Genomic DNA, 6,824 nt, shown 5'->3' with positions numbered 1-6,824 from the left:
CATAAGAGTAAAATATGAACAGTTTCAATAGTTTAGTGTCAAATAGATAATGAAAAAAAGTTTAGTGACTAAATGTAAACAAAATCAAAAGTTTGTTTCTCTATGACTAAATGTGAATAAACTTCCTCTTGCATTATGTTTTAGCAAATTATTTATTTTTGTTAAATTCTAGCAAGATTTGTTGATGAAGAAATTTATTTAATAAAAAAACAAAACCCCGAAAAATATATTAAAAAAAAACGGAAAACCGAAACCAAAATTAAAAAACCAATGTCCCTGAACGAAGCTAAAAATTGAAGATTTTTTTGATTTTATGGATTGAAGCAAAATGTATATGCCATATGTTAAAGGGAAGTTTTTGATAGAAAAATTCGGAATTGCGCGTTTTCTCATTCTCTTTTTGGTTTTATAATCATTTTTCGATTATTAAAAGGAGGAGAGATTTAGATATGGAAATTCGAAAGTTGAATTTTTCACATTATACGAACTTGAAGGCTGAAGTGACCTCGAGTATTCGAAGTTTATGAAATCATTTGATTAGAGATTCGGAAGTGATTACGGTTCATGATGGGTTTGGACTTATTGAAGATTTTTGAAGTGTGCATAAATGCTTAAATACTGGGTAATTTTTTGGAGAATGAGAAACTCCTAATTACCTTTTGATATTCGGTTTGTATGGTCTCATATTTTAGAACCAATATTCAAAAGTCATGAAAGAATTGAAGATTTGATGTTCATCTCTACATGTGTCGCGTTTGAGGTTCGATTCGTGAAGTTGCTCGAATTTGGAAGATTTGAAGCGGGTCATCCATTCCTAACTTTGCGGGGGAGAATGTTGGGTACAAAGTTATCCATGTATGGTATTGTAAATGGTTTGACTTTTGTAGACCCACTTGCATGTGGTAAACTAGCATTGTAACACGTGAGAGAGAAAGAGGGAGAGAGATTGGTTTTTTATTTCTGTTTCAGTTTTTTGTTTTTTTTTAATATATTTTTCGGGGTTTTGTTTCTTTATTTCATAGATTTCTTTATCAACAAATATTGCTACAATTTAACAAAAATAAATAATTTGCTAAAACATAATACAAGAGGAATTTTGTTCACATTTAGTTATTGAACTTTTTAAGAGGGAAACAAACTTTCGATTTTGTTCACATTTAGTCACTAAACTTTTTTTCATTATCTATTTGCCACCAAACTATTGAAACTGTTCACATTTTAGCCTTATGACCGGTAACAATCAGTCATAAGGGTAAAATGTGTACATTTTCAATAGTTCGGTGACAAATAGATAACGAAAAAAAGTTTAGTGACTAAATGTGAACAAAATCGAAAGTTCGTTACCCTTTCAAGTCATTATCCCTTAAACTTAACATATATACAAGGATACAACTATAAGGGCAAAATACAAGTGTGGTAATAACAATGGGTCACACTAAAAATACAAACATAAATAAATACAAATTCCATATACGTCTAACCACCCCTGCGTCCTAACGGGAGGCCTAAAGCGACCTTCAGACTGGAACGAAAATCTAGAAATAGAGATGAAGGTAGACCCTCGGTGAAAATATCAACATATGAGATGAAAAAGGAACATTAAGAACCTGAACTTGAGCCATGGAAACTTTATCTCAAACAATTTGGATTTCAATCTCAATAGGTTTGATGTGTTGATCTTGAATGAGATTTTGGACACGTAGATTGCATTTAAAATATCATAGTAAACAAGTGTGGTGGAGAGAGGTGAATAGTAGAGTTCACGAAGAAGAGTATGAAGCCATATGGTTTTTGCCATAGCATTTTCAATACCCATGTATTTAGTTTCAGCAGTAGACCTAGAAATAGTGCCTTGTCATTTGGAGGACCAAGAAAGTAGGTTCTATCTAAAAAAAACACAGTATCCAAATGTGGATCTACGAGTGGTTAAGTAGCCATCCCAACCAAAATTAAAGTAGGAAATGAGGTTGAGAGATTGTTACATCCCCAATTTTATGGTTTTAAAACTTTTTATTTATGCTTATTTAAAATAGAGTTTATTTATAAATGCGGAATTTAGTCTCGTAAAAGTATTTTCGAAGAAATATTTTTCATTGATTTACAAAAGCTTGGGATGTCATAATTGCTACAAAACATAATCATAAACAAGCCTTACAATATCTTAGACTACTAGCCTACGTCTCATCGAATCTCTCATCATTTACATACCTTTGTATTGCTACCTATGATACAAAGAAGTTGAGCGGGTTAGGTTGGGAAACCTGGTGAGTACATAGAGTTTTCAACCCACGATAATATAATTAATATGTTTAATTATCTATCAAACAATTAACCAAATTACTCATCCCTATTGTCTTCTATATTCATTTATGTGGAACTATCCTAAGGTTCATCGCCTAACATCACATTTTCTTATATATTCATCGCTAAGAACTTCTCTTAATGTTCATCGCCTAACATCGCTTGACAATACTACTTTGGGGATTCCTCCATAATACATGCCAGTAAAGTATATCGCATGAATACATGGTTTGTACATCACCTGAACTCGTACTTCATCACTATAGGTTGCGAACATAGTGATGTTTCACTTGATTATAGATATTAGTCTGTGGTCGTCATCTATATCCGTTAGATGACCATATTGCAATCATCACAAGTAAAAGTCATGGGATCTCCTATATTTTCATTGTTAAGGACCTCTCCTAATCATTTTTCTAATCATTTTTCATCACTCATCACCCATCCCTACCCGATATATATATATATATATATATATATATATATATATATATATATATATATATATATATAAGTAGGAAAATACTTATATAATTAAATCGAGTAAAACCATATCTTATAGGTTCATCAAACACATATTGCAGATAATAGGTGCACATAACATTTAATTATCTAAATACTTCATATCAATGTATAAGATGAAAGTAACTATGCATTCACTTGACAAAAGTATGTGACTCAAGGTTAGGATAACGCTTCGCCTTAACACTTTCAAAGACCTAAAAGTATAAAACACTAACTCTTATTTAAGTTTCATCATCCTGGCGACTATATAATGATAGTCTAGATTCCTCAATAATCTCAATGTATACATCAATATCTATCAAGTAATGAATAACCAGGTAGGATCATATCAGAGGTAGGGTCCGTTTGGTATACAGAGTATACTGTTTGGAAATCACACTTTAAACACCTCACTAAATACACTCTAGACATCACTCATATAAGTAGATCAATCAGTATAATGACTTGGAATCATCAATAAATCTCAATTATAGGTTCATAATAAGGATTATGCCTATAATCATAAGTTACACTTAAAGCAGAGTAAGTATAGATCAACTTACAGAGTATTCTGATGAAAACTAGGAATTATGCGGGAATAATCTCCATGAAAAAGCTCTATCTCTCAAACGCTCCAAGGATTCGATAAATTAGTTGGAAACTAGAGAGTAAAGGGACTAGGGTTAAGAAGAAATTTCAGAGGATTTGGTTGAAATTTGAGTGAGAAATGAGTTGAGCTTCGAGTGCCTTTTATAGCTGAAAAAAGGTAGGGCTTTCCGTGCATTTTTTCTGCACGTGCCTCGCATAATACAGGAAGTGTGACGTGGCTCCTATAGATGCGTGACATAAGTCATCCATTGGTTGGGTCGTCTAAGGCACGCGCGCCTGCGCACGAATTTTTATAAAACTACAAAAATCCTTATATTTTTCATACAATATCCGTTTTGGACGTATTTTATATTTGCAAGTAGCTATCAACAAGATATACAAATTTCATTTAGACTCTGTCGGCTAATTTTCATATTGTTTTAAAGTTATGTTTTCACATGCTTAGACTGTTAAAGTTCGTGTAAAAATCACATCTCTTTAATACGGTATCCGTTCTTGACTATCTTTATATCTATGGATAGGTATTGATGAGATCTTCAAATCTTGTTTGGATTTTCTTCCCTAATAATCGACTGATCTAAAATTCGATTTCTGTGTTGACACAGCAGCGCTAAAACTTCGAAATATCATAACTTCCTCATATGAAGTCAGATTTTGACGTTCTCTATATGTATGCTCTCGATTTTATGACTACTATGAGTATAGTTTAGATCACTTACGCTAATAGGTAATCCATCAAAATTTTACTTTTTACGATACGCAAAGTCGTGTCGGTTTAATCGCGAAACTTCAAAGAAGCGTAGCTTCTTCATACGAAGTTGGATTTCAGAGTTCTTTATATGTACATAATCATTGTCACATATACTATACATTGGTTAAGATTATTTATCCTAAATAATCATCTATCAAAAAAGTCATTTTATCCCTTGTTATATCATAATCGTCTAGCATGAATCTGTGGGCGTTACATCGAGGAAAAAACATAAAGTTGTAGGTCATGATCTAGAGTGCCTCGAAGATAGAGTAAAATATGTTTGAGAGCCGAGAAGTGTATCCCTATAATATCATGCATGTATAAGCATACCTATTAAAAATATAAGATATGGTTGGTCTCGCAAATGTATTATAATGAAGTGCATCAACAGGACTCGTGTATAAAGTCATATCGTCCATATGAGGGGTCAGTGTCGTTAAAATTGGTTGAAGTATCATTTGGGGTGAGAGTTCGTTTGTATTTAATCATTTTGGTTCACTTAAGAATATATGTGGCATATTTTTTTTAATAAGATGAAAAATGCCATGATGATCGTGAGTGACAACACCAAGAAAGTGGTTCATAGAGCTTAGATTTGTCATGGAAAACTTTGAAAAAAGAGTCAAAATAACTTGATGAATAAGGTTGGTGGATGAAATTGTCAAACAAATATCATCCACAAAAAAAATTTAAAAAAAAAAAAAGATAAGTCATATGAGCACCCTGGTGATAAATAAAAGTGATGAATCTGATCGATTGTGCATAAATCCAAACCTTGTGATAAACTTAGCTAAACTATGAAACCAAACTCATGGTACCTATTTGAGACCATATAGAGACCTCTAAAGTAAGCAAACATAGTTCATGAATGTCGAATCACGAAATCCCAGTAGTTGATGCATGTATACGGTCTCATGAAGATGATCGTAAAGAAATACATTCTACACATCTAACTGATAAAGGGCCAACGATGATAGACAATTATGTTCAGAATGACATGGATAATGATTGGTTTAACAACCAGGATAAAATTCTTATCACAACCAATATTGAGACGTTGGTTGCGACCATTGGCAAAGAGTCAAGCCTTGTACCGGGATCAATAAGAGGAGAAGAAGAGAAAACAGATAGGTTGTAGTATATGGTGCTTTGATTCCACGCAGTTGTATTATTTTCCCATAAAACCCTTCATGTCATTAAAATCTCTATCGCTCTCCCTCTCTCTCTCTCTCTCTCACACACACACACACATACTCACCTTATATATATTGATGACGTGCCCTAGTACGTGCAAAGGAGTCGTGCCCGGCCACGCCATAGAATGACCTAAGGCATGATGTGCCCGTCAAGCTAAGCCTAATGGAACCTTGCGCCCATCAGCGCCTCTGAGAGCAGGGCGCCCACGGAGGAAGGCTTGGCCCCACCCATGACACCTTCCACTTCGGGACAAAAATAACGTTTAGGCGAAAAGGCAGATGCTCAGAGTATTACCGTCTGAACCAATCGTTGGCTCTGACAGATTAAGGAGCATGATCCATTAATCAACGTCCCTGATCCTATCGGGTTGATGCCCTTGTCCCGTACGGACTAGCAGAAGGGTCTAGTATAAAAGGATACCCCATGTGCCTCAGAAAGTAAGTGATTCTCTCTCAGTCAAATCCAATACTACCCTAAGTCAATCCACTGACTTAACCGCCGGAGCGTTTCTTGGGAGCCCCTCTCGAAGAACGGCTACCGACCCTTTCTTGCTGTGACCTCACAGGTTCATTGGAACTACTAATAGCGGAGAACGTTCAAGAGTCGGAATCACATCACATTATTTGGTGTCATCCATCATGTGATGAAAAATAAACTAAAAGCACACTACTCATTGGTGAAAATGGCGTCCGGCGACACAGGAGAGACCGGTAGAACGCCAACCAACCCCATTAGATCCATGATGTCGTTGGAGAAAACCACTACTCCAAATCCCACAGTAATCGCCAACGAAGCGTCAAAGGAAGGTGGTATGGCGGTATCTATTACATCAACTACCGGACAAGAACAACCAGTCGATGGAGGACAACCTCCTTCCGTCGTTGTGTCAATGCAAAATACTCTAATACAAGGACCTCAGCTAGCAGTGGTACCAAGCAGTACGATGCCGTCAACGATGGAAGACGCTAGCGCCACACCGAGTCTCTTTCAGTAACCACCACGAAGTCAGATGGCAGGTGCACAACCGGTGGTTTTCCAAACACCACCGCCGCAGAACCAGATAGCAAGCGCACAACCGGTGGTTCTACAGACACCACCACAACCAAGTCAGATGGCAGGTGCACCACTGGTGGTTTTCCAGACACCAACACCGCCAAGTCAGATGACAAGCGCACAATCAGTGGTTCTCTAGACACCACCACCGCCAAGCCAGATGGAGGTGCACAACCAGTGGTTTTCCAAACACCACCGCCGCAGAACCAGACGATAGGCACACAACCGGTGGTTTTCCAGACACCATCAATAAGCCAGACAGTAGGGGTACATTCAATGTTCCTTCAGACACCACCAATAACCAAGATGATGGGAGAAATGCCAATGGCTATCCAAATGTTGTTGTTGGATCAGACGGTCAGAAACCAAGCAGTGGATTTCCTAAAACCTACATTTGCAACAAGCA

This window comes from Lactuca saligna, chromosome 7, assembly GCF_052625555.1.
Source record: "Lactuca saligna cultivar CGN05327 chromosome 7, ASM5262555v1, whole genome shotgun sequence".
NCBI lineage: Eukaryota > Viridiplantae > Streptophyta > Magnoliopsida > Asterales > Asteraceae > Lactuca > Lactuca saligna.
The sequence above is the reverse complement of the archived record's forward strand: the minus strand, read 5'-3'. Positions refer to the sequence as shown.